The 23,161-nt window shown below is 39.1% G+C and overlaps 1 protein-coding gene across 6 annotated transcripts in view; it reads right to left on the minus strand.

Annotated features, from left to right (window-relative positions):
* Positions 1-23,161, minus strand: part of GPR132 (G protein-coupled receptor 132) — a 921,399-nt gene that overhangs the window by 74,347 nt on the left and 823,891 nt on the right. For all 6 annotated transcript variants that reach the window (XM_044074364.1, XM_044074363.1, XM_044074365.1 and 3 more), the window contains one exon: positions 9,566-9,843. The gene's annotated coding sequence lies outside the window, so the exon portion shown is untranslated. The remainder of the gene's footprint in view (positions 1-9,565; positions 9,844-23,161) is intronic.

Here is a 23,161-nt window from a genome sequence, read left to right on the forward strand (position 1 = left end):
TCCTAAAGATTATGTCCTTCCACCTGGGCCCATCTATTTCTTTGATGACATCTGGTGGTTTCAACACTATATTCAAACATATGACTTTTTAGACAGTGTCGCCATGATTATTACTCTCATTCATGTTTATAATGACTCCATTAGCAGTATACAATTTTTACACCCTGAAGAAACTGTGGGTTTAGGCAACAACCAATGTTGCCCTGTCTCTTTAAGGGTTATTCAGATCCAATATAATATACTTTCAAATTGGAATATCAAATGAGCCTGAGGTGAGCATTTGTTACATTCAACCAGACCTTCCTACTTTATGTGGCATACCTTCCAGGGTTAGCCATACTGGAGAAGCATGACTGTTTAAATATTTTGTTATTGGAAAAGACATTTTCATCTTATAAATTACTTAGTTTTCTTGATTAAATGCCTTACTATATAAAGAATGTGGGATTTATGGCTTTAATCCTTTTTTAATTTGTACCTTGGAGTGGTATGTAGCATTAAGAGAGCAAAACCATAAGTCACATGTGAGCACTGCATCTCCACTGCATACATTTATAAAGCATCTTAAGCTATTGCCCCCCCCCCCCATGTTCCACATGTCCAGTTTATTTCTTTCAGGATTGTATCACTGATTAGTTTGCAATGCTTTAAGAAGACAAAGTGCAAATAATGTGATTTGCCATCTTCGTTTCTTTAAAAATTAAAATAGTCTAAAAACGTATGTAAATAAGATGACACGTTTCTGAAGCCAGCTGAAACTGACCAACGTCTGCATTAACAATACCCTTGCATCTTTTATTTTGTTTTGAAGATATTCATATCCTTTTGTTTAGCCGATGTGAAATGATTTTTCTCAGTATTTTAGCCCACTTACAAAAAATTTACACGGTTACTGGTAAACACGCTGATTTAGTTGTTACTGGTAAAGAATACAACTCACTCTGTAGCTGACCGAATATTTCTGCATGTGCAGTGTACTGCTGCCATCTTTTCTTTTATATTTAATCACACGTATTTGTTAAATGTGAAAAAGAATGACTTTATGTCTCTTACTCCTCATTATAAGGAATGTTTACTGACAAGAAAGAAGGACAAACAAATTTGCTTGCTAAAAAAACTTCTAATGACTGTATTCTTGTATCCTGGTTGAAGATCATTCAAAACAGACTAAAGAAAGATTCCACATTTTTGAAACTTTACTGACGCATGAAATGCATCTATAATAATAATTTTAAAAAGTGGTAATTGGCGGATCTCCTCAGCTGCTCTTTTAGACATGTATGGTATAAGGCATGGGAAAGGATGTGGACCTGAGCCCAGGTCACATAAGCCTCACGAAGTCTCGTGACTTATTCAAAGTGATGTAATCATATGGGGAGCTGTAAGCTGGGGAAAAATTATTTCCCTTATTTGTGTCTGCAGTGATGGCCTCTGCTTCCTCGGACTCTCCAGAGAAAGCTGACAGAGAGGGATTCCTGTACCATCACCACTTTAGTGGGACAAACCCCTGGACTTCTCACTTGTGAGGTCAACTCTGCATGAAGCTGGTGTCAAATGCTGGGAGAAAAGAATCTGGTGAGCAGAGGTATGCCTATACTAATCTTGCTGCTGGCATCAGGCTAAGTTCCTTGTAGATAGATCTCACTACACGTCAAATGTAGACACAAGGAACTTTCCTCTACTTGGGCAAATAAACCCTGCTGGACCTGTGGGAAGACAAGGTAGAAGAGTTCTCTTCCCATGTTCTACTGACCTGAGGAGCTACAGGATTAGGACAGAAATAAGCATGCTTCAGCTGATCCACATGGATATGGGTACACAAACAATGCAAGAACCACTCCCAAGATGGCAGACAGAGATGCTTTTTACCTGGCCCCTTATTATCTGCTGATCATAAGATACATGACCGCTGTAGCCCTGGATAACCATACCGGAGGCAGGCACAGGAAATATTTCATAAACAGATGTACCTTTCAGATGGCTTCTTTAAGACTTAACCTTCCTTACTATGGCCCTCTTATATCTTCAGCTGACACCTAGGGCTGCATGTAGGAGTCGTCTACTGATCCCCCTTGTAGTAGTGAGATAGGCTGAATATTTCTCTGCACAATGTCTGAAAAAAGGTAGGGTTGAATTACTGGACTGAAGACAATGCTTCACATCATACTCCTTTGGAGGCAGTACAGACAATGCCAGTGCAAATTTTGCTTCATTATTTGCTAGCTAGAATGATACTTAGATGTCTTTTCTTTAGAAAATGCAAACAAGATCTTTTCATAGATGAGATTCAGGTTTGAGGTCTGAAACGTGAATTGCAGAAAAGAATTGTAAATGTTTGGGGATGAACACATACACCACTGAGTGTAGAATCTTCAATAAGAAAAATATGCTGAAGGTGAATGGAAGACAAAATGAACCCAGATGAAGACCCTCCAAGGCTTCAGTTTTGCTAGCTAAAAATTAATCAAAAACAAAACTGATTGTTTTCCGGTGTTTCTACCATCTGTAATAACTTGTTTCTCTTCACCATTCATTACTATGTTATCCATCTACTGCAAATCTATTGCCTTTATCTCCTCATCCGAGTATTGCTGTGACGCGTAATGAAATCTTTATGATTTTCAAATTAGTTTTCTATATTGACAGTTTAAGATGTCACATTTTTCTTTTGTCAGTTAAGAAGGTGTGACAATATAATTACATAAATTACACTGAGCCTGCCTTTAAAGCACAATGATAAAGGGTGAACTTGCTGAAACTATATTACTCAGGAACAGAAGTATAGCTACTGCATGGTGAAAGGGGAAATTGCCTCAAGCACAAAGTGTCAAGGGGACATGGTCAACCTAACCTGATTGCTCTTAATGCATACTGACTTTTAAAAGCCGGTATTGCAGGTCAGACCTGTGTGGTCTAAACTGTGGCAACATTGTAGCAAGCTAAAACATTGCTTATTTTTTTAATTAAAACCTTAGCTGTCTATGCAGAGTATAATCTGTAGAAGCTGTTTGATACTTTGTAGCAAGCAGTTTGCCATAATTTAAAGTAAAAACGTTTTTATTAAAATGTGAGGAAAGAGAAGGGTTGGTGGCAGGGTGTGGAAGTGAGACCTGACTGGCTCCAGGGACAGGAGGGAGAGGATGTGTATCTGGCAAGGAACAGATTTTTTTTTTTGGCTCTTCACTTGAAGAGCTGAGTGGGTGGGGTGTAACAGAGTGTGACCATCACAGGCACTAGTTGAACTAACTAGGCCTCTGCTCAGGAAACATCAAGAATTTGGCCTAACAATGCGACATAAATGAAAGGGGACTTGTCAGCAGTACTTAAAGGCTTAACAGCAGAATGTGATGTTGAGTCTGCATCTACTATGCACTAATAAATGAATGTCAGTGACTCTTTACATTGAAACAAGAAGAAGAGCTGTGGTCAGACATCCCTAAAGTATCTGGAAACTGTAAATACTCTTATTAAACAAACAGTGTGAAGTGGGTTTAATGTTCTGATAATAACATAAACTCATCACATGACAAGAATACCAATGCCTGAAAACACAAAAGAATGTAATAGGGGAACCCTTACTATTAGTGGACTAGTCATATAACATCATAGATCCCTTATAATATCATACATTGGACTGGGAAGGGTGCTCCTTAGGATATTACTACCCCTGTATAATGAAACATAGTTAGAAGGAGAATTTATCTACTGCAATGTCAGTAACTGATGAGTGACATTAGAGGGGGTAAAAGGGGGTTGGGTGCACTACACTAGTTACTTCAGTAATCAGATTATGCTAATAAATCTGTCTAGTGACACAACACTTGATAAAGGGGTTAGGGACCTATGTAAGAGTTAGCAGTAGAGAAATTTGACCTTTGTGAGCTTATCTAATCGTACAAGATAGTTAAACAGGGGAATTCTCCAACTGCCTACAATATTAACAGCCTTCTAATGCCAAGGATCCTGCTTATGACACAACAAGGCTCCCTATGATTACATGGCCCACATTCTGTCATACTGTTGTTTACATTGTATAGTACCTGCTCTCACTGATGAATGTTGTGAATACTAGTATTTCAATATTTTGCCCATTATTATAAATCTTTATTGTATTACTATACACATTTCTTTTTTGGAGCAAATATCTACTTTATCTCCAGTCTGAAACTGAAACTGTTCAATTAAAAGCACTTTGCCCCAGTTAAACTAACACATAAATAAATAAATAAATAAATAAGGGCCTCATCAGCATACTTGACTCTATTTAATGGCATGCCATACTGTAATGGGGTTTACATATCAGTGGGCCCTGGCTAATGACACAGCACAGAAGAATACGTGGGTTTTGTCTTCAGTATACTATGCATGTGGTATCAGTGGTCCTGGCTAAAGGCACACCACAGGGAAATGGATGACCTGCCTGAAGTGCACTCCTTACATAGGGTTGCATAACATGACCATCTGCTAGCATCCAACTGAATGAAATACCAAATACAAGTTAATGTAAATGGGAAAATGTTGATGCAAAATATCCTGAATAGGAGTTAAACATTTTTATGTTAGTTTTCATGTTGTACCGAAAATGGCTTCCATTAGAGATTCAGTGAGATCTTCTCTTCCAAGATACAGGGCTTGTATTGGTCACATAGCAGCTTACAATTGAGTCAGGACTTGTCAGTTTAAAATACAGTAACTATAACTTAATTCACATGTTTAAACAAGTCTCAATTGTTATTTTCATCTATGGCTATTTCTGTAAATTTATTTTGAATATGTTTTATAACAATCAACACCACCTTCCCCATTCACAGATTTTATTCTTATAAACGTGTTTTTTGCTAACAATGAAGAAGTAAAGGCTGATAACATCTGACTTCCTGTTAACACTCAATAGTAAAGCTAGGGTTAGGTGAAGGGGGCAACTGCCTCAGGTGCAAAGTGTTAAGGGGTGTGATCAGCCCTCTGATCCTGATCTCTCTACTGTTCATGACAGCTTTTAAAAGCTGATATTACATATGCAGTCAAATCTGAGCACTACAGTGCTCCATGTGTGGTCTATCTATACTGTAGCAACTGATGTTTTCTACAGTTCAAAATATATTTTTTTTTAATTGTAAGTTGAGTGCTGTAGTGCTACATGAGGGGGCATAAACTATAGCAAATTCTTGCTACATTTGTAACAAGCAGTTTGCTATGGTTTAAAAGGAAAAAAAAGCCCCCCCCCCCCAGCTACAGCTAAAATATGTGGAAGTAGGTTCTGAAACAGATTGCAGAAATGGAACCCGATTGTCTCTTGCATTTCAGAAGCCCTAGGTACCCGATCATAGTATTTTTTTAACTACTTCTAAGCTGAGGAAGGGTGGGCTGGGATGCAAAAACAGGACCTAGTTAGCTGTCTGGCTCCTGCATTTCAGGAACATCAGCCACCAGATTACAACCTTTATTTTTGTTTTTTTTTCTTCCCCACTGAAGAGCTGGGGGGCATGTACCTGGCTACCTTGGCTACAGTGATGACAGTATAAATAGTGGACCTGTGTTTTTTTTGGATGCCCTAATTCAAGAGTTGGGAAGGCAGTGCCTGGGTATGGGGATCAGCCCTAGACATTACAAAACTAGCTATTCCTTTGTTAACACGTCTGGTAGATTAAATGTTTCAAAAATAGTTAATTTATTTACATTGCCTATCTTAGAGAACTAAAACTATTTTATGAATATTAAGGCAATCTTCTTTAAGGGACCAAATTTCAATTAAGGCTATTTCTGATCATAAAACTTCTTCCTTTAATATTGTAGCTATGCCTCCCACCCTCACAACATTTGTATTTTTTTACACCAGCACTGTACAATGTTGGGAATATGGAGATGTGGTTTGAGTTTAAGTACAAAAATAGCTGGCAAGTGGAGTGAGCAATGGGCCTGCAATGAATTAGGACACTGTTTTCGTCATACTGTTATCAATGTTACACTACAGTAAACCTTGAAAAAGTTCTGCCATGTCTTGTTCTCGAGTGTTTACAATGTGGTCACTTATTTTCAAGATTCATTAATGTTTGGAAACAACTTTATAAGAAATCTGAAATTTGTTCCTTTAAATAACAGATACTAAAACAACTGATAAAAGCATCAGAATACAGTTTATCAAAACACCAACCCCTTAACACTTTAGCTGAGACACAAAACTAAAACAGATGAGATATACAAAGCAAAAACAAAAAAGAACCAGTTAAAAATAACATTTTTATCCAGATGATTTTTTTGCACATTGCTTAAAAGTTCTCCAACAATCACAGTACAACACCTGAAAAGAAGACATGCTGAGACCGAAAAATTTAAACTCTGATAAATTAATATGTATACCTACAAACATTTATTTAGAAATCATATGTCAAAAGAGGTCACAATTGCTATCAGCAGGAAATCAAGGTATTTTTTTTTTTAGTATTTATAGATGATGTGTGGATAGTGAATCATGAAGTGCAGTGCATTAGCAAGGAAGAAGTAAGGATAGCTATGAAGAGGATGAAGAATGGAAAGGCTGTTGGTCCAGATGACATACCTGTGGAAGCACGGAGGTGATTAGGTGAAATGGCAGTGGAGTTTTTAACTAGATTGTTTAATGAAATCTTGGAAAGTGAGACGATGCCTGAGGAATGGAGAACAAGTGTTTTGGTACCGATTTTTAAGAATAAGGGTGATGTGCAGAGCTGTAGTAACTACGGAGGGATTAAATTGATCAGTCACAGCATGAAGTTATGGGAAAGAGTAGTGGAAGCTAGGTTAAGAAGGGAGGTGATGATTAGTGAGCAACAGTATGGTTTCATGCCAGGAAAGAGTACTACAGATGCGATGTTTGCTCTGAGAGTGTTGATGGAGAAGTACAGAGAAGGTCAGAAGGAGTTACATTGTGTCTTTGTGGATTTAGAGAAAGCATACGACAGGGTGCCTAAACAGGAGTTGGGTATTGTATGGTGAAATCAGGAGTGTCAGAGAAGTATGTAAGAGTGGTACAGGATATGTACGAGGGTAGTGTGACAGAGGTGAGGTCTGCGCTGGGAGTGACAGATGCGTTTAAGGTGGAGGTGGAGTTACATCAAGGATCAGCTCCGAGTCCTTTCTTATTTGCAATGGTGATGGATAGGTTGACAGACGAGATCAGACAGGAGTCCCCGTGGACTATGATGTTTGCAGATGACATTGTGATCTGTAGTGAGAGTAGGGAACAGGTGGAGCAGACCCTGGAGAGATGGAGATATGCTCTAGAGAGAAGAGGAATGAAGGTCAGCAGGACTAAGACAGAATATATGTGTGTAAATGAGAGGGAGGATAGAGGAATGGTGAGGATGCAAGGAGTAGAGGTGGCGAAGGTGGATGAGTTTAAATACTTGGGGTCAATAGTTCAGAGTAATGGTGAGTGTGGAAGAGAGGTGAAGAAGAGAGTACAGGTAGGATGGAGTGGGTGGAGAAGAGTGTCAGGAGTGATTTTTGACAGACGAATACCAGTAAGAGTGAAAGGGAAGGTCTGCAAGAGGGTAGTGAGACCAGCTATGTTATATGGGTTGGAGACACTGGCATTGACAAAAAGGCAGGAGCCAGACCTTGACGTGGCAGAGATGAAGATGTTAAGATTTGCACTGGGTGTGATGAGGATGGACAGGATTAGGAAAAAGTATATTAGAGGGTCAGCCCAGGTTGGGAGACAAAGCCAGAGAGGCAAGATTACGTTGGTTTGGACATGTGCTGAGGAGGGATGAAGAATATATTGGGAAAAAGATGCTAAGGATGAAGCTGCCAGGTAACAGGAAAAGAGGAAGGCCTAAGATAAGGTTTATGGATGTGGTAAGAGAGGACATGCAGGTGGTTGGTGTGACAGAGCAAGATGCAATGGACAGGAAGAAATGGAAACAGTTGATCTGCTGTGGCAACCCCTAACAGGAACAGCCGAAAGAAGAAGAAGAAGACTGTAATTAGTGGCAAAATACAAATTCAACTCTTTGGCAAAACAGAGGCTCTCTTTGAAGAACCTATTTCTCTGGAATGTGGGCTGAAAAATGCCATGTAGAACTATTGTGGTAGAGCTAGTCACCAAGGGGTGTAAACCTTGGCTCTAATTGATGGTCACTGGTGAAGTGACACCCTGACTTCATGTGCAAAAAAAAAAATGGGAAAAAAGGGGCTGTGGATGGATGGAAGGAGAGATAGATAAATGTACTACAAAAAAGAAATAGTTGATGCTGCTGGACTCCCAGAGTGACACTGTCATCACTAGACAGAATCTACTGAATCACAAATCACTGCATTTTTATACTAATAAATAGTCAGAATAGACAAATGAAAGAGGGAGGGACAAATGAGTTTTAGTGGCATAAAGACAGAAAGGCTTGGCAGGATAATCAGGACTACCTCTTCCATCACACATGTAAGTGGTGATATGGAGAGGTTTCAGAACCACAAATATTCTTATTATAATATTAAGATCAGGTCTGAAGTTAAGAACTATCAATGCATTATTAGCTGATTTTATTAAGTCACATGCACATGTGTTGGAGTTACACATGGGCAGCTGTACCATCAAACAACATGCTGCATCCATAAATAAAAAGGAACTGTTGGTGAAGGGAAAAAAACTTGCCCACCAATATTTTACTTGTTTTTCTGTGCAAGCCCAGATATGTGAAATGTGGGAATTAATGAAAAATCTATAACCCTCTTTTCCTGTTAAGATAATTACATTAGGCCTACATGTTGGCCTGCAGAGTCAAAAGGACTACACAAAAAAACAGTGGAGACACTAGGAACAAAGCTTATGAAAAACATTTGTAACATCAATCATTTTGAATCCTCTCCTATGTCAGCAAAGAGATATGGTCTGTTGTGCGGCAAATGGACAAGCAGTGACATATACTACTCTGGTGTATTAGACAGAATAGGAGTTGGGCAGGAAAAATGCTGTTGGACCAAACATTCTACTGTATAAAGATACATGTTATATAGGGGACAAACAGCAACTAGTGTTGATGATTGGTCACTGTACTATGGTCAGTTTAAGTTCATCAAAGTACAGAGATTCTTGGGGAAATAAAGGTGTGGAGTGCCCTCACTCCAAAAACACCTACCCCGTATATATTCAAATGTTGAATTTCAAAAAAAAACTGAAAATCAGTGAATCATCATAACTAAATAATTAATAGGTCCATAGATACAACATGGCCTCTTGTTTAATAGCACCATTCAATGACGAGTGTTCAAATAAGGACAGTAACTACCTGTGGTGTTATTACAGATTGATGTTAAGTAATTGTAGTTTGTATGTTAGTGACTACATTGTTTGGACTTGAATTCTTACTCATGCACTAAGAAAACATCTTTCAGTTGTGTTTGTTGATCTAATCTGCTTTTTAAAATGTCTCACCCAGTAGACACTGACAACAGTGCATGCTGAGTTTTGCCAAGTATTTAGAAAGAGTGCACTGGCAACAAATGCAGACTAAGGCTTAGAAACTGCCACTGATATGTATTACAACAAACATTGACAAAAAGAGGCGAGGAGCAACTGTACTTGAATTACCTGCTGTCATCCAGAACTTACAGACACTTATTCACAAAAAATGGAAATGCCATAAGATGCAGCATTCTTGGTTTCTTCTACAAGTTAGATGCAGATATTAGAGATCAACTAAAAAGATGGTTAATCAACTCATGAGTTGATTGTTTTATGAAGTAATTGCTCAGCAGGATTCAATGATCAAATATGTCTGCCAGTCTGAATCCAAGAAGCACTCCTCTTCAACTCAGCCAGCCAACAAACCCAAAAGCCGAAGTCCTTCCACTATACAGATGAGTATTCTACAAGGGAGGCAATAACAACAACAAAAAATAAAAACAAAATTAGCAGATTTAGAATATTCCAAAGTGAACATGCATCTCAGAAAAATAAAGCAAATAAATCTCTACATTTCAGTATCTACATGTCGATTAAGTAAACTTCAGTGTTACTAGTTTTACTGCAGACAAAACTGACTTGCAATTGCCATATATATTTACTTCACAACTGCTTAACATTTAGATGGGATCACCAATGACCCACTTTTTAGCTATGCCTCCCTATAGAAAACGGGTGATACTGCAAGCCTTGACAGTTCAAAAAAGAAAATGTGAGTCAAGCAAATGGTGAATTTTTAAATTTGTTTATAATGATTTACTGTAATTGATCATATTTCATTGAATCAAGAGACAAGTAATCAAAAATAAAACATCTAATCCATCACTTAATCACATTCCCAGTGAATGTGCAGTTGTGCAAGAACTTGACATAACAATAGATGTCCTACTGATCAGTGTTACAGTATTCCAAACAGTTGGGTTATCTTATCAAATAACCTAGATGTCCTGCTGCAGTACCAAAGCCAAAGCCTTCTATAGAACCATATATCCGACATGTGACCTAACCCCATGGGCGTAAAGGTACATAAGTGGACATTTGAGTGTAACCCCTCAGATCTTCTATAAGCCAATAAGCCTGAAGAGGACTGAGAGACAAAACAAATTGGTTAGCTAAGAGAGGAGAGGCAAAAGACAGTGATGCCCCTCAGTCCATTTGGAAAATGGAAGAAGAATTCTCCCTTTGGGGAAAATGGCATCCCCACTAATTATCACCCTCACTAATTATCACATTAATAACAATGTACTAAGTGCACAATCAGTCGTGAGGGACTTGGGCACCCAGGTTGATAGCAACTTCATTTTTGACCACCACGTTGCCTCCGTTGTACAGAAGGCTTTGTACATGGCCCACCTCATAAATAAGGGTATTTCATCCAGGAACAAGGAGGTCATAACATCCCTTATCAGACCAGTTATCGAGTACAATGCCCCCTTTGGCATGTACCTTGCCAAGCACATGCAGCAGTTGGAGAGACCAGAGGTTCCTGATGAGGAAAATCCAGGGTCTCAAACACCTAACCTATACAAATAGGCTAAAAGCTCTGTCCCTCTACTCAATCTCATAGAGACTGCTCAGAGGTGACCTGTCTCTGGCAAACAACCATCTCAGACCCAGCCTTGATGGAGTTGCTGCATATTCATAAGACAAACTCCACTCGAGCAACCCGCACACAAGGCCATAACCTGGTCTGTGACATTAATAGAACTTGTTGGCAGGACAGATTTGTGACACAAAGACTCCCCCATTTGTGGAATAGACTCCCTCTCCATGTCAAGCAAAGTACCTCTTTGGCCCTCTTTAAGAGGAACCTGGACAACTGGATGGGAAACAGAAAATACACCCCTGGGATCCAACCTGTGTCACTGCTGGACTGGGGGAACAGATGCTGACTTTGAGGGAACATGGGCAAAATACTTGGCTAGGCTTATAAGGGCCTCCGGGCCAATAGTCTAGCATCATCCTATAAGGTAGGAGGGAAGGAATACTGCAACAGTAATCAGTAACACGTCTATTGTTATGTTGCAATTTTACACAAATATTCCATGTCCTTCCTTAGATCATTGTTGCAGTATTCCAAACAGTTGGGTTATTCCCAAAGCTTCAGAGGTATGATAGGTGGATGGGAGAGAGACAAGAGAATTGTTCAGTAATCCAGAGAGGACTGACCTGGTGAATGTGGCTATGGATCCAGAAAATGCATTCATTCTGTTATGCTCAGTGAAACTATGCAGAGAAGAACAAGTAGCTGCTTCTAAAAATGTTCTAGAATTAATTCCCTTCTAAAAGTCTTCAAATGAGGCCACTTTTCTAGTAGAATAAGCATTTGCAGGAGAGGGTAAGGATTTGCCATGGAAAGTGTAGCAAGAGATAACGGATTCAGATATCCAGTTAGTAATGGTCTGTTTTGAAACTGGGTTACCTAGCTTTGAGTCTTGGAAAGTCACAAAACAACTAATCATATTTTCAAATCTCCTTGGTCTTATCTCGGTAGAATCTGAGCTGTCTATGCACATCCAGGGCATGTACAATTCTTTCTCCCTTACTTTGTGCAATAGGGAAGAAAGGAGAAAGATTTACTTCCTGATTGACAGATAACTCATGTGTTACTTTTGGCATGACTGAGAGATTGACCCTTAAAGACACTCTGTCCTTATGGGAAATAAGGAAGGGAGAAATTGCTGACAGGGCCTGTAGTTTATAGACTTGTCTGGTTGAGCAGAGAGCTACCAGAATAGCTTTAAAAGTAAAACATTTGAGAGGCAGAAACTTGCTGGCTTGAAAGGATGGAAGAGTTAGTTTCTCTAGCACAAAGCTGAGGTTCCAAGCAGAGGGGGTAGCTTTCCTTGGAAGTTTCAGGTGGAGTACTCCCTCTAAGAATGGTTTAACCTCTAGTCTGGTCATAAGTGATGAGTCCACAGGAAGGCATGCAGAAATGGCTGAAAGGTGAGCATTAATAAAGGAGTATGCTATGCCCAACTGTAACAGCTAACACAAATAAGAGAGGACCATTGGAGTATTAGCCTGAAGTGGGTCTTGATATTTATATTCAGGCACCATTATAGTAAATCTTTTCCATTTTGCTATAAGATTTTCTTGTAGCAGGTTTTCTTGCCTCCTGGCAACCTTCAGTATGTCCTCAGAGAACTGTTGTCTAAAAAGGATCATAATCCTGTAATCCATACTGTCAGGTTGAGGGATGACAGTTTGGGATGAAGCAATGAGTCGTCTACTGTGGAGAGAAGCTTCTGATGAACCACTGCTGTCTTGGCCAATAGGGAATTACCAGTAAAATCTTCGTGCAATCCCTTTGGATCTTCAGTAAGACCTTAGGAAGCAGAGAAAGTGAATGGAAGTTATACAGGAGCCTCCTTTTCCAAGGAAAGGACATTACATCCATTTTCCAAGCTTGAGGACAATAGGCCCTGGTGCAAGAGTGGAAGTTGATGCAGATGGAGATGGTGAATCTGTGGCACCATCCATTCTTCTCTGCCAAAAGAGGCAGACTGCTCAGTTGGTAAAATCTGGTTCCCCCTACTTGTTTATGTACCCCATGACTGCTGTGTTGTCTGTGAATAATTTTAATGGACCTATTTTCCAAGAATGGGAAAAATCTGCTGGGCCTGTATATGTGCTCCCATCTCCTTCAAACTGACGTGTTCAGGTCTTAGATTTGCAGGCTACTGACCCTGGAGTTCCAGGTTTCCTGTCAAAGTTCCCCACACATCATCTAATGTGTCTGTGTGCAGTTCCTGTTGTGGTGCCTATGTCTGAAGGGAAGGCCAAGGCTTAGTTTTGTCTGTGATACCCACTGAAGTATTTCAATGTTTAGGCAAGGCAGGAGAGGAACCTGCACATCCAGGGAGTGAGAATGTTGGGGAGCAGGTGGATTTCAATTACCATTGATCTTTTTTATATATGAGGTCTGGCAAAGTGGACCATGGGGATCATTGCTGTCATGAATTCCATAGCTCTGGGCATCTCCTTTGTGGTTCAGGACTGAAGAGGAAGGAGAGAAAGGAAGTAACTGGTTAGGCTTTGGTACCATGTCCAGCAGCAGGAATGCATTCCAAGAAAACTAGATCTTGGGCTGGCTTCATTGCTGATTTTTTTCCAGCCGATTGCGAAACCAAGGGCCTAAAGTAGTGCCATGGTGAACTTGAGGTGAGTCAAGAGTATCTGCTAAAAAGGAGTCTGTATTAACAAGTTGTCCAAATAGGGAAACATCTGCATTTCCTGAGTCCTGCAGTAAGTTATCACTGGGGCTAGGCACTTTGGGGAGACTCTGGGGGCTGTCAAACGTCAAAAAGCCAAAGCAGAGAAATGAAAGTGTGATAAACCAGAAGAAAACCTCAGAAATTTCCTGTAGGTAGGGTGAATGGGAATGCTGAGATAGGCATCCTTCAGGTCTGAAGACACCAGGAAGGCTTGAGAATACATGAATAAAGTTCCCATTTGTTTGAAGTAATGCAAAGACATTTTTTTATGGATGATATCAGCCTTTTATATAAAGGAAGGGGTGGACTGAGGGGGTGAGGAGGTGAATAGAAGATAGGCAGATTTGACTAAGCAAGAAGGTCTCCCAAATCTAGAGACCCTGTCTGATTTATCCTAGAATACTTTCATAGGTAATTTCTTGGTCTTATGGGAAGGCCTGAGTTCTCTATGAATGAAGTAAGTGGGTTATGCAGGGTAAGTTCTCTGATATCTAGGTGCAGAAATAACAAAGATGTGTCTACAATCCTTCATAATTTTACCTTATTCCTGCATTTGTTTGAAAAAAATGGCCACAACAGAACCAAACAAAAGATCCTTATTTTAAGATAAGAGTCTAGGAGTTTTGGCTTAGTATGTACTGGAAGGGGCTGAACATAACCATGAGTACCTCCTGAACACAGAACCTGTAACAGCTGCCCTGAAAGGGGCTTTCACTGCATCATATATGCATTTAATGCAGTGCCTAGATACTTGCGGAAGCCTGAGTCACCAATGCTAATGCCCGTTGTTTAGTGGTAGATTCCTCAGTAAAGGACAATGATTTACTCAAATTGCTGAGGGTAAACAAGTACTTAGTCATCTGAGTCTGATCACTCACAGCTCTAAAGGTCACAGTCAAAGATGTATAAATATTTTTGCCCAGCTTACCCACTGCCCTGCTGTCTTTATCTGAAGGAAGAGCACTGGCAGCAGGTCGTAACTTACAGGGCTTATTTGTTGACATGGAAAACACAGTGGGTTCTGTACAGAGCTTTTGTACAGAAATTTCACATCTTTAGGCACCTTGTAAAGGATGTCAGGCCTTTTAGAAGAAGGTGGCTGGGAGTCTAGTGCAATGGAAGTTGATGCACAAGCATTCAGAAAGACTTCCAAAACAGGGGAGTACAAGAGCAGGAGCAGGGTTACCTACTTCAATGAATTTACAGCATCTCTGTTGAACTTCAGAAATCAGTTTAGCTTCCCATTCAAAATGTTTTCATCATATTAACATTACAGGGAGTAACTGTAGTACTAACAGGTCCTGAGAAGGATGGTGACCTGAGTACCATAATGGCCTTACACAGGTCCTATGAAAAATCCATCTACTCCTTTTCTTTGGACTTCTGGGAGGAAAGAAACACTTAGTTTTTTCTTTCTTTTTTTTGGTGTGACATCTGTTTTGATTAAACGTTGAGGCTCTGATCCCTGATGAACTTCAATGAGAGATATGAATATTTCCTCTCTAACAAGCATCTGTGATATACTTTTGGGTCCTTTGGAAATTAGTAACCATGCTTACCCCTTCTCACCATTATTGATAGTATCACTTGTTTCAGACATGTTAAACTCACCATACTGGAATCTAGTGGGGTAATGGTAGTCTGGGCAAGTATCGGGTGCACTCTGAGTTCCAGCACCTCTGCAGGTACATACGAGTCTGACTGGACAGTTAAAATTTCAGGCCTAGGCCTCTCCAGTTTTTTTTTTCTTCTGAACTGGTGTGACATCAGGGGTGAAAGGGTTCATAATCTTTGCTTGGGTGAGGCACTGTGTTTCCAAGTAGGAATTAAGAAATAAAAGCCTAGTTTGAAGAGTGTTTGGGACAAATGACTGACAGATCATATAATTTTTGTAAATCTGCTCTGCACCTATACAGAAAAGGCAATGGGAGTACAGATCCTTGTAGGGAATCAGCCTAGCATAACAGTACTTTCCACTCCTTGCTGACATCTAATAGAGCAACAAACAGCAATACAACTGAGAAGAATAGAGGATGGTTCTCCAACGGGTAAATTATCTGAACAAGTGATAGCCAACATACTAACGCCCATGCATGGAACAGATAGGGGGTATGAGACCTGCATTCCACTGATGGTGAGACAGTCTGAGGATTTATACTATCTACTTATGTACCTTTACACCTGTAGGCTCAAGGCATATGTCAGACATATGGCTTTGTGGAAGGTTTTGGTTTTGGTACCCTAGCTGGGCATCCAGGTTATTTGGTGAGATAACTGCAAGAGTGGTATCTAAAGAAGGACACGAGAGCACAAAAATCACCAAACAATTGAAAATAATCAGACCTCCTTCCCTTTTGATGTGGTTGTTATGCTCCAGTACCCACAATCTCAAAATATCCGGGAAGGGTACACAATCAGGAGACTTCAGCCCTTGTTGGAGACTCGAGATGCACTGACAGTGTTGTCCATAACAGCAGTGTGGGCACTAGCTGAGCCCCCATGGAGACATGGTGATATGCCAGCATATCCCACTGTATGGCTGGCTTCTGGATGTAGGAATTCATGGAAAAAGGAGGAGGGGGATGGTAGGACACTGCTAAACACTCCTCGACAGTACTATGATGCTACCCCAGGTGCTTCAATCTCCTGACTGGCTCTGAACATGGGTCAAAGTTAGACTGGGGGCCAAAAGGAAAGACAGATTTACCCAGTGGATGAGGAGAGGTCCTTTGAGCAGCTGATGGCCAGCTGCACACAGCAAAAAGGAATCCTCCTGTAAAAGACTCCATACACAGGAATTCGCTGTTTCCAAAAAAAAAAAGGGGGGTCTGTGCCCCCCACACACCCCCTACTTAAATATACCAACTCCAAGATCACACTACAGTACCAAAAATGGCAAAGTGATTGAAGCGGCCAAGCGACTTCTTTCCCGGGGAAAAAATTTGCTTCAAAGCCGCTTTGTCATTTTGCATTTTCGACATTTACAGTTCGACAAAGACGCTTTCGACATAATGCGTCTTCGTTCTTCTGACAGGAACCCCAGGTGAAACATATGTCACTTCTTACTGAAAACAGTTAATCATTTATAGATCATATTTAATAAACCAGGTGAGTAATAACCGTTATATATATATATATATATATATATATATATATATATATATATATATATATATCTCCTTTAAAATTTAAAGATATCACTGGTTATAGTAACAGTGTTTTATCAAGCAACAGTTTTCACAATTCCATCAAATATTTTACCACTGACATAGTGCCCCTGGCTTCATTAAATCCTGCTGGTGGACATGCTCTCCACTAAAACTAACATATCCAGTTTCAGGTACCTGCAATACCCATGGCTGCAAGGGCCCCCCCCTAATCGTCCTTGACTGTGTGGGGGTCCCACAAAAGCTGATTCTGACTAGGGAAAAATGAGGAGGAAAAAATGTATTAATTTCCTGATTAGGCTGTGATATGACTCTGTTAAGCTGGTAAAAATAGGCAAGGTAAGCACTAGAGAGATCATCAGCCCAGCATGACTGAGCTCATTGCATACATTGGAGTTTAAGAACAGCTGATGCTTCTGATCTTCATGGATGGTTTCCTCCTACAAGGAGTTTTATAAAGACTGACAAAACAGCAGATACTATAACTCCCAACTTCTTTGTTGAAGAGTTCAGCACAATACCAATAATACCAGAATAAAGGCTCAAAATCAGGAACATGTTTTAAATATTACTCTAATTCAATTAAAAGTTAATAAAATAAATTTTGCATCGACATGCATTTTTTGCTCAATAATTATAAAACTCTGATGTCTGGATTTATTGTAGGTAGTCCTGAATGATTCACAAGCAAATCAAACTTTTTATGAAGGACAGAGGAAAATTATGAACAAAATCAGAGAAGGTCTGTGAACTCAGGGATAGTGACAGGCTTGCATTACTCCTCATTGAGGTAAATAAAAGTGACTTACACCTGCTACTGTTTGTTAACTGCTAAACAGCTGTCACTGATCTTGTGTGCCAATACCAGTAGGACAAAAGTAGTACTGCTACGGCTTATACTTGTTGTGTGTGTGTGTGTGTGTGTGTGTGCGTGTATGTGTCTGTATATATATATATATATATATATATATATATATATATATACACATGTTTGTATGTGTGTGTGCAAAAAGTATCAGTATTCTTCTGGGTATCAGTAAAAAATGTAGCTAACAAGTAATTATATTTCAAAAGTGAGGCATAAAATATGTCACAGAACATTTAGACACTTATATCTACTAAGAATCTGGGCGACCTGCTCCCCAGATTATATAAATGGATACAGGGGGCTCACTTAATCACACCTGACTGTTGCTGGTTTGGAAAAATGGGGAGAAAAAATGTATTAATTTTCTGATTATGCTCTTTAACCTGAACAGGCTGTGATATGACTTTGTTAGAATAATGCTGATAATGACCTCTGCCCTCAACTGCAGCAATGCTAATACCAGCCCTGCTTGGATATGTGCGTACAGGAAGCTGCTGTAGGGTGTGTGGTTATTACTACTATACTTTTCATTACAGTCAAACCTTCGAGGTGTGCACATGAGGTCATTATAGCTTGTGTTTGTGCTCAGGACAGTGTGGTTATTATTTTCTTTTACTTTTCTCACAGACCTCACAAGTGTACAACACAGGTTACTATCGTTTGTGTAGGGACAGGGTGCTACCTAGGAACAAAAAGTAGAATAGATTACTGTTGTCATTATTCATTTTACTTTCCTCACAATCACACTTCAGGAATGCATACAGGCAGCTGCCTTTGACAGTTTGGGTTGAGGAGTGAGGAAGCATGCTATATGTATGTATGTCTGTAGTGACTTGCAGTGCATGACTGTGGCAGTTTGAACCTCGGATTACACCCCAGCCTTACACCAGAATGATGTTTAGGCAGTCTTTTTTTGTGGGGAGGTTAGGGAGGCAGGCAATTCACAGATAGGCCTTGTGTATCTAGACAACAACTAGCTTGTTAGTTTACTGTTGCTGCAATTCTGTCATCTTTGAACATTAAGTCTTGAGTAAAACTTATATCTTTCTTGAAAGAAAAAAAAAGCCTGAAATTCTCTTCTTATTCATTTTTTTTTAAATTTAGGTCACCACTGGATTAAAAGGTTGGGAAAACGCTCTAAAATACATCCCAGAACATATATAATCCTATGGCTTCTTGGGCCCTGACTTATTTGAGTTATTTCCTAAATGGTTATTACTGTGCTGGCTTGGTCAGGAAAGGCGTGTTGAACAGATGCAAGGAAAACTAAAGCTGTACAGCAACATAATTTCTTTCTTCAATCATATTTTCTGTCATCACTGGTTGAAAAGATTATGTAAAAAGGAAAAAAAATCTTTAAAATGCACTTCAGAGCATATAGGGATTTATGGCTTCTTGAAAAAGCTGAAGAGTAAGGCAAAGTGAGAGAAAATGAAGAGAAGAATAACGTGCATAGCGTGGGGAGCCCAAGATGGAGGAAAAACAGGGGAAGACTGCAGGGTTTGTGTGTGTGCATGTGGGGGGGTGCTGAAAGAGTAGGTCTAGGGTGCCATTTCACCCAAGTCCAGACCTGTACATAACGTTGCTGCAGTGCATCACTGTTGCAACTAAATTCCATAACTGTAAATGTCCCTTTGTGAGATGGTCCAACATAGTGTGCTACACAGGCCTGTTGTAATGTAACAGTATTGTAGCTACAGGTCAGTCTGTGTGTAATACTCCTATAAGTTTGCAGTATGAAATAAATATTTTCTTAGGAAGGGTGGCAGTGACAAGGTGATAGTAGACTTGAAGTGCCCAGGGGGCCCACAAAATGCTAACACTGGTCTTGCAGGCAGCAGAACCTTTGACCTACAGTCTTCTAACTCACTCTGACCATCCCTACCCGTCCAAATAAAATCCATACATCTAAACTTTTATCATACTTGGTGAGTTTATTATGGTCTTTACCCATACACTGCAGTTTCTAGAGACAAGGCAATGTTAAGCACTAAATAAGGTTGACAGCTAGGCAAAATAATAGGACAGACAAAACTTAAAAGAAAACAGTTTACACTTCTACTTGAACAAGTTGGGCCATCAGAGGTGGAATGAAAAAAATGCATTTGTTCTGTGTTCCCCAAAGCCCACAACATTTGTACTGACTATCCCTATGTAAGTAAAGTCTTTCAAAGGAGCCTTTTCACCTATGATCTAGAACAAAAAAAATTAATGCCAATAATATTAAAGCAGAGATGCATAAATGCATGTAAGGTCAGTGGGAAATAGCATGACAGAAGAAATATACATGCTACAGGCAAAGCAACTGAAAGCATAAAGTAATATCAATGATGTTCCCTGATAGAACCAATCAATAATTGCCATTTTTGTTATATCACAGTGTTGAATGTGGAAGCATTTATAGACGGTGCTGGTGAACAGAAACGCTTTCCTGTTGTCTGTAAAAGCCATACAGTTAATGAAGCAGGGGTGGAATTCCATAGTTAGATCCTAAGCAGGAAAAGGCTTCATCTCCCAGACTTGTTTTCATTGCCATAGCATACATCACCTCTTCAGAACTACACAAGTCTGTGGTTTTCATCGTTTTGATCCTTATTTAACCACACAGTCATACAACCCCATATCAGAAAAAAATGTGAGTCTAATGATTTGATAACTACCCGGTCAACCCACTCTTCAAACTATCTCATACTGTTTTACTTGCTCTCAAATAGCTGCCAATTTCCTATTCTGAGTGAGAAATGAGCTCCTCTGAGTTGGGACATTACAAGAATTGTTGAAAAGTACTATGGGATAAAAACAAACTTAGAAACAGCTACCTCTTGCAGCACCAAACCCAACAATGAGATCAGTGAAAAACAGTAGACACAACCAAGAAGGAATGGGTTAAAACTTCACATTTTTAATATGTTTAGCGCTTTTGCTACAAATAACATAAAACTTCATCAACTAATTTAAGGTATCAGAAACTATTTAAAACCTCCACCAATGGGTCATATGAGATAAGACATCCAATCAATGTACTACCTAGCTAGTATTGCTAGTAGCAATTTCTATTTAAACTTGTATACATTGCAATAAAAATACAATCAATACATAAAATAATATATGAAAAAATAATGAAAATAATATATATCTATATCTATATACACATACATATATATATATATATATATGTATATCTATGAATACATTCACACACACACACAAAATTATTAGAAATTAGTGAACACAGATGGCAGCTGACACTAGATGCTTTGAATTTCCCAGGTTTGAATGATGTATGTTCCATCAAATCTATTTTAAAACTTAAACATTATGAAGTTTAATTGGGTATAAAGTATTGCACATAGGTTGTTGGATGCTTGTTCTTTTGTTCACTACCTCACAGAAACAATCCTATATCCTGTCACTGCACAAAGGTAGCCCTAAGATGCTAGGGAACTGCAGCTTCCTCTTCCTACCACAACATGGATTCCACCCCTTGCACAACACTGACACTGCTCTTTTATCTTTTCTTAACAACATTCCCAAACAAAAACAATAATTACCTTGTATCAAAGTTTTTTTTACTTGTTAAAAAGCTTTCAATGTAGTCTCTCTCCAAACCACTCTGGCAACTATCATTCCCTGGTCTCTTCCCCCTCAGCCATATAATGGCTTAATAGCTATTTCATTATTAGGATAAAAAGTGCAAAATAGGGCAACAGTCCAAATACACCTTTTGTCCAATAGCATTTGAAGTCCCTCAAGGCTCAGTACTTGGACTCCTACTTTTAAAAATATTAACACCCTTCCTCTTCCATTCAATAATGCAACCAATTTGACTACTACTTGTACAGCCAAAACAATCTATGAGCTTCAGAACATGGCCCAGGTCTCCTCCTCCATTGATGTCTGGCTCAAACAGTCCAACCTTGTACTTTCTCCTAAAAAGACTAAGCTAATGCTACCCCCCATCAAACTCTCCAATGTAAAAATTAATTTCACCCTTTTTTCTTTTGATGCTACCACCAATGAATCTGTTTCCCCACAATAAACACTTAGGTGTTGTCATTAATAAAAATCTCAAGTTTGACCATTATGTCCAACAGGTAAGTCAAGAAAACAAATCAAAAAACACAGACAGGACAAAATCCTACTTAACTGACTGCACTCACGAATGCACAGCAACTGCTTGCTTAATTCCCACATTCTCATATGCTGCCCCCATCATCACAAATTTGCATTCAGCTCAGCTTGCAAAAATTGAGAAGTGGTACAATAAAAAAAGTTATGCTCACTACCAGTTTGTAAACAGAGCCCACCATCGCACTGCCAGAAAACAGCTCAACTGACTTAAAAATCCAAAATATCTTAACTACTGTCAACTCAAAGTAGCACATTAAACCTTAAATGTCCAATACAGCTGCCCATCCATTTAGAATGTTGTTCAAATGTATACTCTCATTAGAAATCACTGCTTCTCCAATAAATTACTAATCTATATCATTTCATCCAATAACTCTCACAGTGACTCGCATTACTCTAGCTTTGCTACTAACATTGGGAACTCTCAACCAATGTCCACTGGATAGATCATCTAATCCACATTTTTCAAGTCCTCATTAAAATCATATTTCAAGAATACCAGGATCTGTTACTCTAACTCCTTACATGGATAAATCTCTATCAGTAGCAGCCTCCATGCCATCTAAATTATTTCCCCCCTGTAACTACTGGGAACCTTGCTTTGTGGATACAATTACTGTGCCCTTAGTCAATCACATTTAAGTTCCTCTCCCTGTAATAAAGCCTTCACTTAATCTTACTTAGTCTCTTTCAGCCTAATCTCAATACATCCTGTTTTACCAACATTATCTTTCAAAAAAAATACTGTCTGTTTCCATAAGGTGATATGGTCTTCTGTAAAGTAACATATTCTTGTGGGTGCTTGTAGAATGTCATGTTCCATGTTGTTACAAATCTCCTATGAATGCCACTATATCACTCACTATTATGAAATTACAATTTACAATCCATACATTATGCAGTAAGAATAACATTTTCAACACGTATTACATGATGCTCTATTATGTCTGCATTTGTATGTTTATGTTTACATGCATACTGTATGTTTTTTATCTTATGGATGTACTTGTTTAACTGTATACAAATTGTTTCTTTTCTTTTGTAGATTTTCTCCCTAGGCCTCAACTAAAAATGGGTTTCCATCCAAGCTGGACTTTCCAGGTAAGTAAACAAATACATGAATGAATAAGTAAATATATAAATACAATTAGTCATCTATTTCTGATGGAGCATTGTGTAGCCTTGATTACAAATTTATTGTGCAACAATAGGCAGATATAAATATTAATATCCTAATTCTACTGCTACATATGTTTACGGCATTTGGACATGTCTTATGTTATTGTACCTTTTCCCTACATCAGTTGTGATGATGCAAATCTTCAGGAAGTGCATTTTC

This window comes from Protopterus annectens, chromosome 6.part0 (genome assembly GCF_019279795.1).
Source record: "Protopterus annectens isolate FY-2018-M chromosome 6.part0, PAN1.0, whole genome shotgun sequence".
NCBI classification, from domain to species: Eukaryota; Metazoa; Chordata; order Ceratodontiformes; family Protopteridae; genus Protopterus; species Protopterus annectens.